The sequence below is a fragment of the Macrosteles quadrilineatus genome, unplaced genomic scaffold (assembly GCF_028750875.1).
Source record: "Macrosteles quadrilineatus isolate MER2022 unplaced genomic scaffold, UCM_ALF_1.0 Scaffold_3__2_contigs__length_128488019, whole genome shotgun sequence".
NCBI lineage: Eukaryota > Metazoa > Arthropoda > Insecta > Hemiptera > Cicadellidae > Macrosteles > Macrosteles quadrilineatus.
In genome coordinates this window covers 18,905,437-18,926,979 of record NW_026542596.1, presented here as the reverse complement: position 1 = coordinate 18,926,979, position 21,543 = coordinate 18,905,437, and the positions used below count along the sequence as shown (strand labels likewise).

The 21,543-nt window shown below is 37.0% G+C and overlaps 1 protein-coding gene across 2 annotated transcripts in view; it reads right to left on the bottom strand.

Annotated features, from left to right (window-relative positions):
- LOC128990280 (cadherin-23-like) overlaps window positions 1-21,543 on the bottom strand; it is a 99,450-nt gene that overhangs the window by 74,741 nt on the left and 3,166 nt on the right. For both annotated transcript variants that reach the window (XR_008490510.1, XM_054412599.1), the window contains exon 2: window positions 2,886-2,915. The gene's annotated coding sequence lies outside the window, so the exon portion shown is untranslated. The remainder of the gene's footprint in view (window positions 1-2,885; window positions 2,916-21,543) is intronic.

Genomic DNA, 21,543 nt, shown 5'->3' with positions numbered 1-21,543 from the left:
GTTGCGTCATGGGGAAAGTCTCACGTGACTACAGGACAAAGCCTTCGCCTCATCGACTTGGCCTGTGAACATGTGGAGGAATTTCCTCGTGTTTATTTCCTTGAAATCTGCTAAATTTGTCTTTTCCAGTATGTTCCAGTTTCATTTTCAATGAGATCAGAAAATAATGGCATCCAAGTTTGGTTTTCGTCTTTCTTGGGGAATTAGAAAAGTTACCATTTCAAAACTGCTAATAACGAAAACTTTTAAGCCAGTAAACTATTTCAGTATAAGCATAACTATTTTATCTTTGACTTTAGATACATTAACGGCGATTTTACTTAGACCTTCCATTACATGCAGTGCACGGTTCTACTCGTATAACTTTAATATTCTGAAAGAGGTTTCTGCTGCTGAATAGAGGTTACGGGGGTTGAACAATCAGTATTGAAGCGTCTTGGCTCACAGAGCTTCTACAATACCCAAAGATAACCTCTCACACAATAGGTAACTGAACCGGCATTACTGGACTGTACTACAATCATCATGGTCAAGATTGGAGGAGGGATAGGTGAGGCCGTTAGAGGTGAAAGATAATTATTTAGTCTTCGCACTTCTTTGGGATCTTAAATTTTCATTCTTACCACTAAAAGGATAAACATCATCACCAAGTAAGTTGGATGCAACTGGGTGTATTTTAACAAAAATGTAAGAAGAGGGTGGTATGAGTGATATGTCCTACTCTTAAGTTACTTTTTAAATTAATGATATCAGCTATTTCTACCCAGTTCCATTAATGAAGAGACCATAGATCAAGGATAGCTGGACCTATTTTTAGATTATCAAAGCTACTGACTCTATTGAAGGATCGGACCGGAGAATTTGTTGTTGTTATGCGAGTACTATAACAATTCAGCTAGACAGGAAAATCCTCAACGAAGATACCCAGACGTGTGTACGTTAACTTAGAGAGCCGTTAAGAAGAAGACTGTAGAATAGAAATCATAATTCCAATGTAAACTATGACAACTCTCAACCTAAAAACTGTAACCCTTGAACTCCCCAGATTCATCTCATCTTCCATCCTCCGCTCTCCGCGATTGTTATGTACCATCATCTCGCATAATGCCACTGAAAGGTCAAGGGAGCCCGTCTCCCACTGTTAATTGCAGTCACCACTCCCCATTATTCTCAGTTCTCCACGGCGTTATTTATGATCTGCAGCCACACCTTCTATAGCACAAACAGAATCGCTCCGTTTACCACCGGTCTATTGTGTTACTTTATTGCTTGCTATTAATCCACTGAGATGCGTCAGCTATAAATTTCGTTGACGTCTAAATCCCTTCGTCGATTGAAGATGCGGCAGTTATGGTGCTTCTGTTTGCTGATGGCGATAGTTTTGCAGTATTTAGCTCGATATAACACTTTAACACTTGTATTATGCAATTATTAACACCGATTATACACCATTGAATGTATCTCTGTTAAAGAAGGTTGCGTTTAATTTTTTTCAATACTTTTAATCTGAGAGTTTCCATAGTCAACCTTGAGCCATTCAAATTGTTCCGAATAAGGATGAATTGAGAATATAGATATGTTCAAAAAAACGTAATTCCATTTCTTGACAATTAATAGTTTTATAGACGTCCTTAGATCAATCCAGTAACTTCATTTTGTTTACAAGACAAACGATCCAGTCCTTCCTATTGCTCAAAGTATGATTTTTTGGACTCCTTTGCCAAGATCTTGGAAAAGATGACAAGTCTTCATTGTGCAGAATACTCTATGTTAAAGTTCCCTTCATCTCCTCCTGATTCGCACCTCACATCAAAAGCCATTGTGTAATATAGGAAATAATGTTTGCGCTCATGGTGGAGAGTCCTTAATATGGATGGTGATATAAGATCGACTAAAAAACTACTTTCGGTGACTTGACTATCGCCCTGATGTCCCAACTTTGAGCGGCACAAATTATCAAAACGGCCGTTAAGACCCATTTCAGTGTTTTACAAATTAACACAAATAACTATTACCCAATTTTTTTCAACTTGAATCGTCAGCAACCTCTGTATTCGCTGGTGGTGGCTGGCTAAAGAAGTCATACGGAAAGGTTATTACAAAACTATTCTCATATTCATATTAACAGGACTTTCCTGAAAAATAAATGTGTTCTTTTCTCAGAGAAATACATGATCACCTTCATGCTAAAACTTCTACCCGATTCCAACAGAATGACTTATTATTATCTTATCCTCAACAACCGATTGAACATCTCTACTCTTCCTACTCGAATGATCAGTGACGCAACCGAAGTATCAGGAACCCCTGTGGTCCCGTTACCTGTTACACCAGCGAGGATGCGCAAATGTCTAGAGGATCACGACGTAGACTCCGGCCAAGGCCTTCGCCCTCTCGCGGTAAATGTCAGGAGAAGGCACGGTATTGTTGTGCAACACGTACGTAACTGCAACACTACAATTCGCATCTAGGATGGACACCTGATCTGCGTGCACTACTGGCAGTATGATCAGTAGAAGGTTGAAGATCACTTGGTGGGGCTCAAACTGCTAATCAAAATCGGATGATTTTTTGCTCAGAGTTATCGCGCTAACGGACATTTTATAATATATATTCGCAAACGGTTCCGGGCAAAGAGTTAACGTAGTTCCGGGGAGATTAGAATTAGAGCTATTGTCCTAGAATGTGATGGTAGGACATGATAAAACAACCAAGTTGTTACCAAATATTTTCCCAAAATTATTAAAAACTGAAATCAATATATAGGTAGCATAAGAATAAAATAAGAATAATGGACTGATTTTAGTAAGATGTGTCAATATAAAGAAATAATTTGTAAAGCCTAAGTGGTTTGTTCAGCATTGATTTAAACTGTACATACTTACAATATTGTTACAGCTATTCCAGGCGCCAAACTGCAACAAAGAAAAACTAGTTTAGTACATAAACATTCACCGAATGAACAATGCGTAATAACTAAGTCCGTCCATATTAGATCAGGCTGATCACAGGTTTAAGCTGTAATGTCCACTTTGGGAAATCGACTGATAGGCTACTGCATTTTGATAGTGTAACAGATAAGTCCCAGGACTAATCTAATGTTTAAAGGATAGCCAGGTTGTATTGGCTAAAAGAAACTTGGCAACTTGATTTAAAAATGTTTACAAATCATAGTACCTATTACAAATTATCATCCACATTCCAGAAAAAAGCTATCTATTAAAATAGTAACCTAGAAACGATCATTATATTTAACCGAAAGCTACCATTACGATCGACAGCTGATTTATACCCGTTCAAATTCTTTCCCATGGCGATTTCTCTAATTAATACCCACCTAGGATCCGGTCAAAACTAAAAATGCTTGAGTTTTAACACGCAGACTTACAACATGCAACAGCTGATTATTTCGGGTCAACTACATGCAACAGCTGATTATTTCGGGTCAACTACATGCAACAGCTGATTATTTCGGGTCACCTACACTCAAGTGTGAGAACTCCTACAGATCCACAGATGGTCAGAGGAACGGAACGCGAGTCTGGGTAAGTATAGGTTCGGACAGGAACGAAGGATTTGGTATGAGGAGGAATGTTCAGGACAAAATTACGCTTTAAGTGACAATTTAGCGATCTCGCAAATCCTTGGACACGACGAGGAAACTGACTCTAGTAACTGGATATGGAGTTTTGGTTTCTCTACTCGCTAATTCTTTCGTGTTATTTTGTTGTAAAAAACAGATTGCTGTCAGACAATTATGTCAGCTCAGGTTACAAACTTAACACATTGTATGAATGTGTGTGTGTGTGTCTTTGTGCATTCTTATGCGATGTAATTTAAGATGCAGTAATTACTAAATAATTTAAGGTATTTGGCTACTTCACTGTAGGACAAAACCAGCTAAGAATAAAGTTGTACCTACAGCTTGTATCTTCACCGTATACCACATCGTAAATTGTTAATGTTTATAAGTTTAGAATGAATCTCAATATCTAATGTAAAAAGCTGCATTTAATATATTTAAAAAAGTGTATAGATTGATCCTCATGCTGGCTTAAACTGTATTTTGTTAGTCACATGTTATCTTTATTAATATAGCTGGGTAACACTATGAATCCGTACAAGATCATTCCACAATCACACGGTAGTGTTTTGGTGTATACTTAGTGGTAAGGCTTATAGAATGAATTTTTAACCAAACAAATCTCATTGTCTGAGAGACATTTTTCGTTGTACAGAAAACATGACCACCGAAACTTTTGGACTACGAAATACAGCTTATATATATATAACCATATGTGATTGGAGAGATTCTAACCCAACCCCCAAGTACAGAAGTTCTACGATACAACCATTAGTCCAGCTTCCGAGCATTCGAGATAATTAAGACGTAATACAACTACTAATTAATGTGCGAACGCAAAAACCACGGTATACCAGGAAATTCTTTCCGAGCACAAAATGCGTGAAGATCTGCGAGGAAGAGTGTGAGAAGATAGAGAAGTGAAGTTCATTGTCAGGATTAAAGTGAAAGCAGAAGATCATGCTTTCCTAGCACACCCTGGGAAGGTAATTAGTAAGGTTGGAACAGGTGATTAGCTGTAAAAATCAGCTGGATACAAGGTCAATGCGCCGAACGCCGAGCCAATCATTATGATTGCTGGGAGCCGGTGCTGCAATTATGATAGTAAATGGATGTAAGCCCACAGTTATCTGTGTTGGTTTAGAAACTTCTGTCGTTTGGTCGAACATAGAAATTGAATCTTGTTAGTGACGAAATATGTATAATTCATGTCATTTATTGTTGGATAGGAATCGAACGAATCATGTTTGGAGGAAATGTATCATTACGATTTAGCTCAAATTGGATGCGGATGAATACGAGATTTTGAAAATGACAAGTTACCTTTTGAAGCTATGATAAAACAGTTATATACTACCAATAACATTTTTATGTTAAAAGGCAAATTTCTCAAATATTTAATAAATTGAATAGGTAAATATCATAATGCTAACCCATGTTAAAGATATACCCAGATTTAGTATACATAATATACTGTGTGAAAATCAATTAAACTTAATTTAAAGCATAATATGCTTTACAAGTTTAATTGATTTTCACACAGTTGTAAAGCCAACCTGAGCTTATTGTAAACAATAGAAATGTTTAGGTCATACCGACTATCATACTGTAAAAAGCTGGAAGAAATAAATATTCGACTTTAGACATCAACACTCTGTAAGTCTGATTCTACTGTATTTTGTAAATAATACATTGCCTAACTATTAAGTTTCCAATAAATACTTTTGCCATAGTCTACTGCATCCAAAAGTCAACACTGGTACTATAAAAAAACTGTAGGCCTATAATTGTCTTCATCCTATCCATAGGATAAAGTAATAACGGAGAATGGCTAATCTATGCTGTTGATCAGTGTAGATGACATAAAAATCACCTTCTTATCGAAAAGTCCATTCTGGTATTATCTACTTAGTACGAACTAACTCCAAAGAAATTTTTAAAATAGCAGTCACTATTTCGACAAAAACAAAGTCACCGTTGATTTAATTAGCCAATAATTACAGCTCGATGACGGACACATTGTCACGCACTACATTCGCATTTCCGACCTCGATAGCCATAACTGTTCGGACACCGCTCTTGCTGACTCCTCGTTTGATCGAATTTCGGACAAAAACTCTATTGACTTGTTGGTTTAGGATGAGTCAGCCGTTGACGATCGTTGACGATCCGGGACGTAGCCGTTAGACCGGCCGACCGTCAAATCGCACGTAGCACAGTCACGTGCGTCCGACACTTTTACTCACGTACATCGCAAAAACGCGCAACACTCGATTGAAAATTGGAAACCAATTTTTGAATAGACTTTCCATATAAGGTGTTCTGAATGGGGATTATATAGGGGCCTTTGGCCTTAACGAAGAGTACTCAATATGATTCGAAGGTGTATTTTTTATTATATATTTCGATGAAGACATACCAAACTAGCTGACATTACTTTTGATAGCATTTAGTAAATTTTAAGGTGGCATCAATGAGCCAACTATCATAATGTATTGAGCTTATATTATGTAAGCACTTTGTTTGTATTTTTAAATTATAATTATCTCAAATATGAACTTCCATCATTCAAATTGTGCACGCTAAATTTAAAGGTGCTCCGTAGTAAAACAAATAGATATGTAACGTTTCAATGTGTTCTGTATAATCTCTAAGCTATGATAAAAATAGAAAATTATCAAAACCTCTTTCGTATGGCTAAAATTTTAGTAAATATGTTTATTTACTGACTTTGTATGTGTTTCAAAAATAGTTAGGGATAGCTCAAATCGCGTTACAGTTTAATCGCCTTAGCCTACTTGACATCTTATAAACATTATTATCCACAGTCGAAAATTACGCACAAGGATTAACCTGACCTTAAAGTTTTCTTGTGTCTATTAGATCTTCATGTTCATAAGGGTGATTTTGCATTTAATTTTAAATCAGTAAAATATGTTTATGCAATCAGTTTATTTATTAATCAAGTATCAGAAATAATATCAAAGCTTGATGAACCGTGAGGCAGTCCTTGTAAGGATTGTCTACGTACGACATGATATAAAGTAGTTTAATTATTCTTATAAGCGCTATAACCGAATGTGGGCGTCAATTTCACTTTGGCTTTTACCGTTGATTCCACCCCAACTAAACTAAGACACAACAGTCCCATTTACTTAGAAAGGCACAGACACAAATCACTCTTTACTCAACACATCATCATCCCATTCTCAACCAATTTGACATTCCTCTTAAGAAATCCTCCGAGTTTCCCCTGTTTGTCACCGCGACATGCCTCAGAGAGAAGCTACAAGACAAGAGAAGAGTAGAGAGTAGAGAACAGACATGCAGAAGACATTACACTGTAGATGTAGACGGTAGACGGTACAGCCCCATCACACATCTCTGGCCCAGTTGACACGGGCTCTCTCTCCAGTCATGCTTTATAATTTGACAAAAAATGCACAGTTAGTGGAACTGGGCCGTGCAGAAAGTGTGGACTGTAGACTACCGTCATTGTACACTTATTAGACAGACGGGAAATGTGAAGTAGCTAGGCGTACAAGGTAGTTTGAGATGGGTCATTTCAAAAGGGTGTCGCCGTTATTAAAATTTGCCTAATGTTATGTTAGGTTAGGTTCCGTTAGGCTATGTTAAATTACGTCACCTTAAGTTGCATAAAGAAATGTTAATATTGTCGAATATCTTCTTAAAAATGTGTGAGGTAGCTGAGTGGTTAAAGTACTCGCTTGAAAATTATAAAAAAATAAAAGGTTGCTGGTCCGAAGCTGAGAAAAGCCAGTTGCTTTTGACGTGTAAAACTGGCTTAGCTGTCCGTGATCATATTTCAATAAATCCGCAATGACTAGGATATAATTGAACAAAGCGACACATATCATTTCACTCCAATCTACACTCCATTCATATTCCGCTTAAATAACGTGCTTAGTAGTGTTCTCAAAAGTCTGACCCACACCAACAATAGATATGCAAAGTTACATGCACATCATAGCTAAGCTCTAAAACGGAACAAAGTTTCAAAATTACTTCAGGCTTGGCCAGAAGGATAAGCATTGTCACATTGCTAAACCTTTGACTATCAATACAACTTCAGTACCCAATAGTCAATGCTAAAACCCAATAAAAATGGCACTGTGATGATAATAATAGCAATAATAGCGATAGCAGAACAATGTACTGCACGGAGACGGAGACAACGTAACTACTACACTACTGTCTGACTGGATTGCCACTTTTAGTCCTCAAAACGTTGATGATGACTCACGCTCTTCGGGATTAAACTATTGGAGATCCATAATAGCTGTGTAGAAATTAAATGATGGGATAATATTTTTGACAGCTCTGTGGTTTAAATCAGCTAAAAATGAGACTTAAGTGTCATCACAAAGTAGTTCCCACCACAAATGTAAAGGTCGGTTCCGGTTGATACCGATTGCCGCTCGAATTAATACTTTGACTGTTGAACGACTAACTTATAATGACTTTCAAATTAAAGATATACAGTATTTGTGTTTTTTCCACGCCACTGGCATTGTTACGTATTTGTTTAGCAATGGCCCAAACCCTTTGTATTTTTGCTATGTACCTAACGTCGACCTTTTTAAATAGCACCATTATTGAAAGCTGGATGATAATAATAATTAGCACCTGCAGAAACTATCTCGCTTTGAATCAAATCACCGCGACCTTCCAATCCCAGACCCAGACTATATAGTGTATGGTAGTATATGACCAATGCCACCAGTCTGTGGCCTGAAGTACAGAAGACACCGCCACAGCGGGAGACTCCCTGGTAGGATTACCACTGATGGACCAATCAGACTCTGCAGGGAGTGAACTCTTCTGAGCAATTCTTGTCTACTTCCCACGGCCAACAAGTGACTTTCCTCAGATTCACTTTTAATGAGACCTCAAATGGGATTGCTGAGATCGAAATCGTATAAAATACTTTCTGCTGCCAGCTTTCAGTTAATTATTTGCTCTGGTATTTTTACAACCGTGGGGAAGATAATCAATGGTTAATAAACCAATGGGGAATTTAAAATTTGTACATTTAACTAGAAACGAGCTGCTATATCCGTGCTTTGCAACAGGAAAAAATGTGACCAAGATAGCCATTAAAGTGTATAAGTGCTGGTGCTGATGTGTGTTTTAAAAATACAGCAACTCTATGGTTTGATTTGAAAAGATTCTACTAAAATAATCTTACTACAGTACTTACTTTCGAACCACTACTTTTGATGTTAATAGATCCAAAAGAATATGACAACATACCTTAGTGTAGCAATAGCATCAATGGTTTCTGATGCTTCATGAATGAGATGTTTTACCATAATTCTTCAATATTTGTCAATCCTCTTTACATGTAGCTTACTATATAAATTACAAAATGAAATTTTGAGCAATACTTTACAAAACATTGGCACATCATTTCCCCAACCTACATAAAGCATCACAAACACCTTTTTCGAGGAATAAACAAACACCAGTTTATTTCATTGACCAGCTGTTTCTTAGATAAATTAAATCATTTAAACTTGGAAGCATGTATTTGGAAATCAGCCTGTGGGGCTGAGTGCAAGAGATTTGTTCATACCACAGAGCATTATTCTGTTCTGTGGTTCATACCAACAATTTTCGGCTTATGGGTTATTAATTACACAAATGTATTGCTAACACAGTGCGATGAATTGATCTAAAGCTGTCAGAATGGGCTGGATTTAAAATCGTAGCGAATTTTTTTGATCTTGAACAAAAGAGGAAATTGTGTAATAATCTCCAAGTTATTGCATAAATAAACATGGGGCAAACTATTGTTTTCACAATCAATTCCTTGAAGCTAACGGCGATGATACAACTATATCATCATTTCCAGCAGAGCCCCCCTGTCCCATTCCCTGTTACCGGTGGCCGTGGGGGCAGGAACCACGGTCCGTGGGTCGCCGGCAGGTGCACAGTGTTCACGCAGGCACGCATAGCTGATAACAGACATGATACCTCCCCTCCCTCAGCACACTCACATAGCTAGGTCGACAAACCAACTGTGTGCAGGTATTAAGTTGATGAGGCAACCGTTGACCGTGGTATAGTGAATGACACTCTAGCTACAGTAGATCTCAATTGTCCTACCTTTTGTTTTATTCAACCTTACATACAGAGGATCAATTATCATGACATTAGACAACGTAGAAGTTACGGAGAGTCCACCCCTGTATGTACTAGGATGATACGCGCCAACCACCAGTCGTGCATCTATAATTTTTTTTTTTTTTAAGAGGTTGGCGGCCTCTTTTAACCTTGCATTTGCCCGTCCACATAGACTAAGCGCCCGTGCGTGGATCGTTAACAGCAAAGCAAGGAGTGAGCCGGTACAGTACAAAGGTGAACTGTACTGATAAAATGTTATCGGCAGTGACCAGGATCCGAACCCACGACATCGCTGCCTTGGGCCCGAAGTCCGCGACGCTACCGACTGAGCCACCGACTCACTAATGTTTTTTTGCTTTTAATGAGTTTTTGTAATATTATGTACTTACTGATTATTTTTAGCCTTGTACGCTGCTAAGTTAGTTTTTTAGTGCTAGTTTGCTAGTTTTATGTGTATCTACCGTTCGGTTCAAGTCTTCCATTAATGAATCAGACTGACCTTTAACCACACTTATGTTCCAATTACTCTAACAACACAATTTGCCCCAAGATCCTTCGCAACCGCGAAATCACGAATAATCCACGGTCTATGATTACTCTAATGACAGCGACAGTAAAAGTGTTACATTTAACAAGTTCGTGATGGTTAACCACGATTGTTGGATCTAGATAGTCGTAACTAGAGGGTTGGGCACAAAGGATAAGCGACCAGCGACATCTCGCACCATCTGTGTTCTGTTCCGGTCTGCGGCGTCGGCTAACTCACGTCAGTCTATCGCGCTTTTTGTATTATAAACTGCAAGAGTAATGACAATGGTTGAGTCGGACGTGTTTTTAGACCCGCGGCGAGGAACATCGCATCAGTTTAATTCGACTCGCCGTTTGGTCGATGTTTAAGTTGTTCAGTATTGTACTTGTTTGGTTGCGATGAGTGTGATTTATTGTCAGGAAACAATAGTTTTGGTCCTCGCTTGGTTGATATATTTAGGTCTACTGCTTCTGGGTAGAATCACAGAAAACGTACCGGTACTACTATAACCCAGAATTCCAACCGCATGGTAAAAAGCATTAGCGTTTTGAGAGGGCTTTGCCTGTCAATCCCTAGGCAGCGCCACCAGCGTTGCCATGCACTCAGCGCTGACTACGGATTGACAGGCAAAGCTCTCTCAAAACGCTTAATGCTTTTTACCATGCGGTTGGCATACTACGTTTTCTGTGGTAGGATTTGCATACGATAAATCGTCTGTTTTTACACTGATTTGTAAGGGTTTGCAACAGTAAGGTTGAACCATTTGAAAATACCCTATTGTGCGTTAGACATGGTATTTCTATGTCAAAAGTATAGCAATGAATTTGAATACTGCAAGTGGAGCAGTGTTTCATTTGTGTTTGGTGAAGTGAGAGTGCACTGAAGTATTGTTTATCGTGTTTCCCTGGTACAACTAATACTAGTTGTATGTTTAACTAATTTAGATTTAATTTTTTATCCAAATTCAGAAGACATATACTTAATGTAATAATGATGTTTAGTATCCAATATTTAAGATATTGTTTTGTTTTGTAGTTCTTAAATTTACTGTAGACTTCAGTTAACACCGCCACCATTCGTTACAGATGCAAAATTCAATGATACCATTTAGTTTTAAAATCACACCTACTTGGCTACTTGACTACTAGCATTGAGTCTCAATGCTACTAGGCTACTTGACTACTTGACTACTTGGCTTGTAGCATCGCAGTTGAAAAAAATCAATTTATTTTCCAAAATTAAATTAATTACTTTACCAAGTAAAGATTTCAACATGCTTTTAATTTACGTCTTCCATTAGCTGAGTAAAGTCCATGAGACCTGCTCTGGGTAGATAATCTAAACTTAAGGACGGAAACATTTCCTCCCACAGGATGCCGTGACTAGGAGCATCCACTGGAGTGGAAACTGAAACTGGAAACTGCTCCGGGAAATGCAACTCAGGCTATAGCAACTGCTTCTTGTTGGCCTTCGTTTATAGGTCCAAGTCTACCGTCCAGTCACAACTGTAATTTGACCGGGTTTTTTCGAAGTGTTTCCCTATTGTTACTTTCCGTGCGTTCTCGTTGTTAAGAAGCGTCAGAAAACAATGAATGGTTCAAACTTACTACCTTGAGCAAGCTAAAGTGGAACTGCATGTTAACTGTGGGCTCTTTCGAAAAAGATCCTTGCACTTCCTTCCAATTGTAAATGAAAGCCTCCTATTTGTTTCTCTATGTTATTGACATACAACTTATGGAGAAGATAGTAAAGTGGATACAGTGTTCGCCTTATCATTGGGAGTCAATACTGAGAAAGAAGATGTTTGATTGTTCGAAACTGAACCCATCTATCCTTGGTATATGGTCTGTCAATGCATGGCGTGGAAAGTCAGGAGACAGGTGCCATCGTACAGACTATATAACCAACTGAGCTTAGCAGCAACAACGCTGTGAACTCATTCGCTACACACATTATTCACTCATATTCACCTGGTATACCTATCTGCGTCGTAGAAATTTAATCTAAAAGGTAATAATAGTGCGACTGTGTAAATAATCTCTTTTCACAGTTGTTTGCCTTCCGTGTATATATTTTTAGTTTACCAATGGACAAGTGACATTGTAAAACTCGTTATTATTTATGAACGTTTAGGTTAGCTTTGACGTAAACTTATCATCACCAACTACTAACTCCAAACAAGTGATCGGCTTAGACCCATCTGAACCCAGTGAACTCTTATGGCTTTAGGCTTTGACTAATGATACATTTATTGTCAATGGTTTTAGGAATGTGACAATGACGTGACGTAGTGTTTTGGAGCCCACCTTAAGTTGTAAGCCTGCCTAGTAAATAAAAAAATATAACTATTATATCCCTTCCCCCCCCCCCCTCATCACACCTAAGTGATTTTTACGAACGATTTTTATTGAAGTGCAATTTTAAAGATTATGGCCTAGAACACGTACGAGTAGTATTTAAAATGGTCGTCTCTTCTCCGTATATTTTGTTCTTTTTCTCCCCAGTTTTCGCTTTCAACCACAGCAAGCTATAAGGCCAAGAGAAGGACTATTTAATCAACTCGTGGTAATAGCTGGCGGGATGGGATACTCTGGCAAACAACCTCGAAGTCCTGAGAGTCCCAGGGGAAGCCCCTGAGTCGGCGACACCCGATCTGAGAATCACCCGGGTGTGTAACACCTATAGGATTACACTCGCTCCAGTCCAGTCCGTAATCGCTTGGAAGTGTTTATTGGAGGATCAAGTTCGCTCAATCACGGTGACTTGCGAGACCTTCTTCTTTTATCGTCAATCTCTTCAGTCGTGTCTTCGTATCTCTATTACATCTCAATATGAAGGATGGAGAGATCCTGTCTGTCTAGTACCGTAAAATGTAGTGGAGACTCTCTGAAAACTATGCGTTTTTGGCTCACTAAATGATTTATTTTATTTATAGTCTTAAGAAATATCTGTCATAAGTTAACCAATCAGTTTAGGGCAGAATATGAGGTTATAGAGAGCATTTTCAATTCCAGTCTCGGAGCCTATACAACACATACTGTACACATGACAAATAAATCATTAAAATAATACTTGACCGAAAGATTATAACGAATCAATATCGTTTTATATTTTAGATAATGTTTACTCGTTGGAAGATTTTCTTTGAATTAGGTAGCCGTGAATAAATTAGGTAATTTTTTATGTTTATAAACGATTTTGCGACTTCTGCAATCAATGACTATCACCTATGGCTTTAGAAATGTGATAAACTATTACTCGGTCGTGTGGAGTAAGGTTCACTTATCTATAAAATACAAAGACTGTAAATTCCGAGTAAAAGAACTGTATCCGTGTTGGTCACCTCCAAAGCCATTCTGTTTTCAAAAACAATAATATAACAAGTTCATCTGCACCTAGAATAACATTTGGCAATAAAATTACCAACATCCCAAAACCGCTTGGAGATAAGCAACCAAAGGTCCTAAGCTTCTCAACTTACTTCGTCCTTATGACAACATCTTTCCTTGACTGACGCGGCGGAATTACCGAGAGTTTGTAGAGGTAATCGAGCACAAGGATGCGATCAGCTGTTGTTGCTGATTATAACATTGTTGACGTTAGCGTGCTGTTGAGACCTAGTTCTGTGTGACTTCACGTTAGAGGAGTTTGAGGTTGGTGTAATGGTGTTCTGGCATGTTAGGTCTAGACGCCCAGACTACCGCCGGTGACCGGATAATGAGCTTCAGGAATTAGTGGTTGGACTCAAACGGTTATGTAATTAAATGAGGTTAATGTGATAATAGACTAATTTAGTTCATCTAAACCCCAAATTATGATTCGTTAACCATGGTGTTTAGTCCTAGTACTATACCAACTGCTGAAAAAGATTATTAGTATTTCCAATGATACGAAATTTGACATGTGTTCTACAATTAGTTGCGGCACTATTTTGATGAATAAACTTTAAACTTTTTCCAATCTATTGTGTGGCCGTGTAATGTATTAAGACTTTAGAAATGTAAACATCGCATTTATTGTCGATGCTTAGCCAAGGGGAAATGACCGTGTCGTTAAATTGACTTACATGGTGACCGATGTTTCGGGGCAAACTATGGTTCATCTGAATACAAAGATTCTGTCGAAATAAGAAAGAAACACGGGTATTTCAAAAGCATTTGTTAAGAGAAAATTTACTAAATTTTTGCAGTAAACAGATGGTTGGTATATGTTCTAAAACTCAAAACAAATTCCACCGGATGTAAGCCGTTTCTGTGTCGGAGTTTATATAATCCGTTCCTTATCTGAGACTCATCGTTCGGCAACAAAGCCGCGGCCAGATAACAAAGAAATGGAGAAACCCTGCTTGTCTGTTGAATACTGGGGGAAAGCAACAGGATGAAATGTTGAACAACCAAGTAAAGACATTATGGAACAGTTAGCTGGCTTAAACCATGAAAGAAATAGGTTGCTGTAGGATGTACAGTTCTTCGTAAAACGTTTCTCTTCTGAAGTATTAGAAACTACAAATCCTTCTAGAAGTATCAAAAACTAAAAAATATAATACTCCTATCGATTAAAAAAAATTTTACCTCTACACGATATATTTATGAATTGTGTTTACAGAATTATAAAAAAAATATTGAATGTACAATTCAAGTGCATCAGTTGTCAAGTAGACGAGTACAAATGGCTCATTGTCAAATTTGAAGGTCGTTAGTTCAAATACAAGATGAGTGCCTTTGTAATTGGGCTGTCAATTAATGATTCAATCTGAAAAAAGTCGACGTGTTATAATAACAAAACAATCAGACCAGTGTCTCGACACAGATAATATAACCCCTACTATATTACAGTATTAGGGGTTATATTATATTTGGTCTCGACCACCCAAAGCGTACAAACATAGAAGATAAAATCACAATTGAATCTAGTACAAGTGTATCCATTGTTCGATAATGTACTTATTTAGATTTATTTCAGTTCGGTATTGTAGAAGTTTTACACCTAAGCCAAAGTTTTTAAGGCATTTCCAACCCTACGAATGGAGCGCCTACCGATGTAAGCGGTGATTTAACTACAGGCTTAATTTTGCGTGCAGAGTTTCGCAGGCGTCTAGCATAAACTGGGAAAAGCGAAAGCAAATACATTATTTGGTTATGATATCAGAGAACAACTGATTGTTTCCATATTCTTACGGTAAGTTCAAATAGTTGCAAGTGTTGCAAGAAATGAACAGTAAATAACAGATAACCCTACGTATCTATACAGAGTCATACATTATATTCACTCGATCCATAAGCATTGCTCAGCAAGTAATTTGTCTAAGCTTAGCTCCAACCCCATTATATTATGAATATAATCAATATGATATTGTACTATAAAATACAGAATACGGTCGACTAACACAAACATTAACTACTATAACAAGTCACTGGTGTCAATGTGTGTCGTTCAACCTGTGAGCGAGTTTAGTCCACAGAGTAAGAACATTATCCGTCCACATTACCGCATCCAAGCTAATTACTCGGTGGGAAGTGTGCCGGATATCTAGGCCGTCCACTTCCTCCACCGACCCTTCACTGACCAATCCCCGGTCCAAACCATTCACTCATTCACTGACACTCGCCACTCGGTATTGCGGGGGATTACATTTGATTTTAAATTAAAGCCTCGTTTTCGTATTTTTCTGAACCTATAAGTAATCCTGATGTGGTTGTCCCGCAGTTACTGTCATTCTTTATGAAAGTCTTTGCCTAATTTAAAATTTGTTAAAAACATCTTATTATGTGTTTTAATTAGTTAAACTATTTCTTAGAATTATAAACAAATGTACTAAACAGTATGTCAGTATCTGCAATGGTTTTCAAACCGTAAATTATAAAATGTGCAAAATTAGGCATTGAATCCCAATGTATTTATGATATACAGGGTGTCCCACGTAAGGTGTCTCAAATTGATTACGGAAAAACGGCTTAATGTACAAGGATGAAATAAAATTATTTCTCACTAAATCGACTCCAAGGATTAACGTAAAAATATTTTAAACTTTTTTCAAATGTAAACACATTTCATGTTATACGTCGTTTTAAAGATATTTAGTAGACAAATATTTTTGCGAAACAGAAATCAATTATGTATATGCGTTTCAAAATGGGGGCAGTTTTTTTTGGGGGGGGGGATTACTATTTTTTTAATACTCTGTGTTTCCTATACCAATGCACTTAGCCCTTTTCCGGTTGAATTTTCTTACTCGTTATGAAATTACTGTGATATGCTACAAGTAACTTTTTTTTATAATACAAATTCCAAAATTTTGAAACTGCCGCCATTTTGAAACGGAAAGATTTTGTTTTCTGTTTTCGCCAAAATGTTTGTCTACTAAATAAAAAATTATGTAAAAACTAGATAACCTGTTGCTCGAAACCGAGCAAAACTGCAGGCTGTAATGAAAGAATAACCAGTAAAAAAATAAAATCAAGACTTAATCAAAGAGTCACTCTAAAGTAATTTCTGAATGATTATATAAATATGAAAAATATAATGTTGAAAAGTAGTATACAATATTTAAATATAGATCCGCTCTCGTAATGCTTTGGCTATCCTATCTCTTATGCACTGTAGGTGGGTGCCCTCTATGAGAACGTAGATGTCAACCACACACTGTAGTGAGTTTTTAGGACTTTTTGTAGCAAGCTAAATCGCTCTTAAAATTCATTTCCATTCTAGCTCCTGAGCTGTTGAATTCAACATAATAAATAGGTTACAGACCTATTTATTATATTAAATCTCTCTCTTTCACCAACCAGTACGACACGTACTATAGCATTGTTAAATTATTTGTACTACCTCTATGTTCTGTTTTTAGGCGTGTTTAAATTAGGGGTGCCAACGAAAGTCTCCGGTTGGGAACATAAGAGGGTAAGCAAGTGGATCTAACGACGGATCTAGAAGGATTCGCGTTTAACATTATTAGTTTTTGGAAAAGACTTAAGATTTATTTGGCCAGGCTGTGCTCTGTTTCAGCTTTAAAAATAGCTGCGACATTTATTTAAGTAGCATAAGTAAGCACATGGAACTCACTGTACTCATCGGACCTCTTGTCCCTTCTAAAAATCCTCTAAAATTTTGCCATAATTTTAAAAGATTAGGCAAATAGGTTGGCAATGTTTAAATGTTTTTATATTTTTTCCTGGCATTTTTGTTTGAATTGTGTTTCAAGCGCTGTTGGGTTCCAGTGCCAACATCGTACTCAACTATACATCTGTGCGGGTTCACGATTACCTTCTAAAGGTATTAGATTATTTACTCGGAGATAACACGTGTCATATGGATCTTTAAATTTTAGATCCCCTGTGTGATCCTCTCATCTAAATGAGCTTCAGAGCTGACCATGGCAAAGGTGAAATTGAATTGACGAATTTTAGATCTAAGCCTCGCAGCCCTGTTTTCAGATTGGGAGTTTCCAATAAGTTCCTGAAAGTATAGTGAATTCCGCAGATGACGTAAACGGGTCTTTCATTTATGGTAACAATGAGTGAAAATTGAACTGCTTCGGTCTTTCCTTTGCTTAAAATGTAAGCCACCACAATGTAAACATTTAACGTTTTTTTGTCTGAGGAGAAGTATCCATGATGTATCACCACGATGGTACTGCCACTCTGTATCCTTCAAATGTTCCATTGGTAGGTTGATGCAAGCGGTAACGTCCGCGTTCCCTCCAGCCACTCACAGTTCTTCATCTTACTGGTGGCTTAATTTTAAATTGAGATAAAAATACGTAAGTTAACCAAACAACAGAAAACACTATTGATATACATTGTAAATTACGTGATACGGTAATGCAAAGGGTAGGTAACTGCACTAAGAATAATCACTTTCAAACATTCACTTGTTCATCACACCGAACTGTAACCAAAACTACATGGTAATTCAGTAAAATAAGAAGCAAGTTAAATTAATTCAAGTACTGTATTACGAACAATGTGTTATCAAGTTTTGCTAGGAAACTATTTTATGAACCAGACTTATTTAACAGACGTTTAAATGAAAATATCTATTCCGGCTTTGCTCTGGAAGTTTTAAGTCCTGCAGTCTGTGGTTAACCTTAAAAACTATTTCAAACTACGCCCATATGTTATTTGTAAACAAAGGGAAATGAGTTTGATCTAATGTCAACAGATAGCGCCTCCTTCCAAAATTTAGCCCTTAAGTGTACTTAAGTGGTGCCCTTTCTTAATATTCTGAGACGTATTTGCACATCTACGTGAAAATACCTTTAATTTGACACCTCAAACGTTAATATCCATCAAACCGTTATTAAGTTATGACTGTGAAAAGAAACCTGCTTGCGTATTAATATATAGACTAGATAACACGTTGCTCGAAATCGAGCAAAACTGAAACTTGTATGTACAAAATAAACAGAAAACATAAACAGCAAGACCTTGATCAAAGATTCACTCTAAAATAATTTATATGACTGATTATAGAAATATAGAAATATTATGATGTAAAAAATATAAAAGTAATCTACAATATATAAATTTACATTCACTCTGCATACTACTTTGGTTATCTCTTATGTACAGTAGGCGGGTGCACTCTATGAGCACGCAGATGTCAACCACACACTGTAAATTTTGACCTAATGTAGTCATTCCTCTCTTGACGCCAACCATAGCTCCTCTTATTCTAGCATTGTTAAATTATTTCTTTGACGTGTTCTGTTTTATGCGTGTTTAAATTAGGGGCCCCAACCCAAGTCTCCGTTTGGGAACATAAGAGGGTAAAGCAAGTGGATCTAGCGATAGATATAGAATGGATACGCGTTTAACATTATTAGTGTTGGAAAAAACTATACGATTTATATGGCCAGGTGGTGCTTTGTTTTCAGCTTTAAAAATTGCTGCGACATCTACACAGGTAGCACCATTGTAGCGAGGGAAGACATTTCTTCTGTCTCTTATCATGTACATAATAACCTCACTTTGACTCCTCGGAGCTCTCGTCCCTACATAATGTCACAGAAAACATACTACTATAATGTCTGCCACAGTCTTCAAAGATTTGCAAATGGGTTTGCGTTGTGACCCTATTTCCCGCATATTTTTCATCGAATTTTTTGTTTGCATTGTGCTTAATTCTCTTTTGGTTTCTAGTGAAATTGTCGTACTTACTTATATATCTATGCGTATTCAGGGTCATCACCTTCTTGAGGAATTAGAGGACCCACTCGGTGGTAAAACGTGTCACGGACCTTAAAATTGTAGATCCCCTGTGGAACTTTCTCATCTTAATGAGCTTCGGAGCTGACAATGGTAAAGGCAAAATTGAATTAACGAACTTTATCCAAATAATTTCTGGATATAAGTCTCAGAGTCCTATTTTCAGATTGTGAGTTTCCAATAAGAACCCGAAGGTATGGTGAATTGCACAAATGAGGTAAACGAACCTTTAATTTATGGCAACAAAGTAAAAACTTAACTGTCTCGGCCAGTCTTTTCTTCCTTAAAAATATGTAAGCCACTTCAATGTAAACATTTAACGTTCATTTGTCAGAGATTGGACTATCACAACGGTGGTACTACCACTATGTACCCATCAAATGTTCAATTGAGAGGCTGATGCAAGTGGTCATGTTCGCGTTCCCTCCAGCCACTCAAGTTCTTCGTCGTACTGGCGGCATTTGTTTTTAAATTGAAATGAAATAAGGAAGTTAACCAAACAACAGAAAACACTATAAAGGAATTGGAATTTTGATTCACATTGTAAATTACATGATAATATGGTAATGTAACTGATAACTGCATAGCGAATAATCGATTTTAAACATCCACTTCATCACATTGAACTGTAACTATATGATAATCAGTAAAATACGATGTAAAGTAAATCAATTTAACCATAGACAAAATAATCAAATATTTATTCTTAAACTCTTCATTATGAACCAGACTTAGTTAACAAATTGGAACAAAATATAAATTCCAGCTTTGCTCTGGAAGTTTTAAGTCCTGCAGTCTGTGGTTAACCTTAAAAACTATTTCAAACTACGTCCATCTGTTATTTGTAAACAAAGGGAAATGAGTTTGACCAAATGTCAACAGAGAGCGCCACCTTCCAAACTTTAGCCCTTTAGTGTACTTAAGTGATGCCCTTTCTTAATATTCTGAGACGTATTTGCACATCTACGTGGAAATACCTTTAATTTGACACCTCAAACGTTAAAATCCATCAAGCCGTTCTTGAGTTATGACTGTGAAAAGAAAACTGCTTGCGTATTAATATATAGATTATGTATAAAATTATGTATAAAATGATATATGTTCACATTTGAAAATTCCGAGGTTCGAGCTATAGTCTGATTTTTTTTTTGTATCATTTTACTAAGCATTTTGAGCTGAAGTCAAAAGCGTTACCAGATTTTATAACAAACGTAAAATTAAAAAAATTAATAGTTTAATTTCCGTGAGCCACCGATGACTCGAGTGGCAGGACAATGGTCCGTCCCACGTCCGTCCTAATCCCTTGCGTCTGTGTGTGTAAGGCCTAAGTGTGTGTGAGTAGGGTCGACCCTTCAGCCAGCCGCTTTCCGTCAACAATCACACTATAGTGACCCTCTGTTTTTGGCACACCCTGTATCGGAAAAAAGTTAAAACTATTTTTACGTTAATCCTAGGGGTCGATTTAGTGATAAATTATTTCATTTCGTCCTTGTACGTTAGGCTGTTTTTCAATAGTCAATTTGAGACACCTTAAGTGGGACACTCTGTATACCATAAATACATTGGGATTTAATGCCTAATTCTGTACTTGTACGTGTTATAATTCTTTTTACTTTAAAGGACGCGGTGCAAGCACTGACTTAAAACATGTCAGTGTTTTTAGTAGATTTATCCAATTATAAAATCTTGAGCTTGTTTATGTGCTGATTTCTTCTGAACGTTTCTCTCTTTTAAAGGGAATTTCGCGGTTTGCGTTACTTCGGTTATAATAACAGTGTTGAAGCAATTACCTTCAAATACGTTTGTTACATATTTTGTCTTGACAATTTTGAAGTTGGTACTACATAATTAAAGAGAATATATCAACGCAATAAATCGGACAAAAACTCTTTTAAAAAGTGTCTCAATCTAGACTTCAAGGGTGATAAATACATTTGATGAAATCTGATCTATTATTTTACACATCTTGTTTACAGCATTTTTAAAGTATACCAAAATTATTATTTTAGCCTTGTTTACTTGTTGTTTGTTCTAGTTTACATGTCTTAATGGCACGTTCGAAATCCAATGTAAGTAGA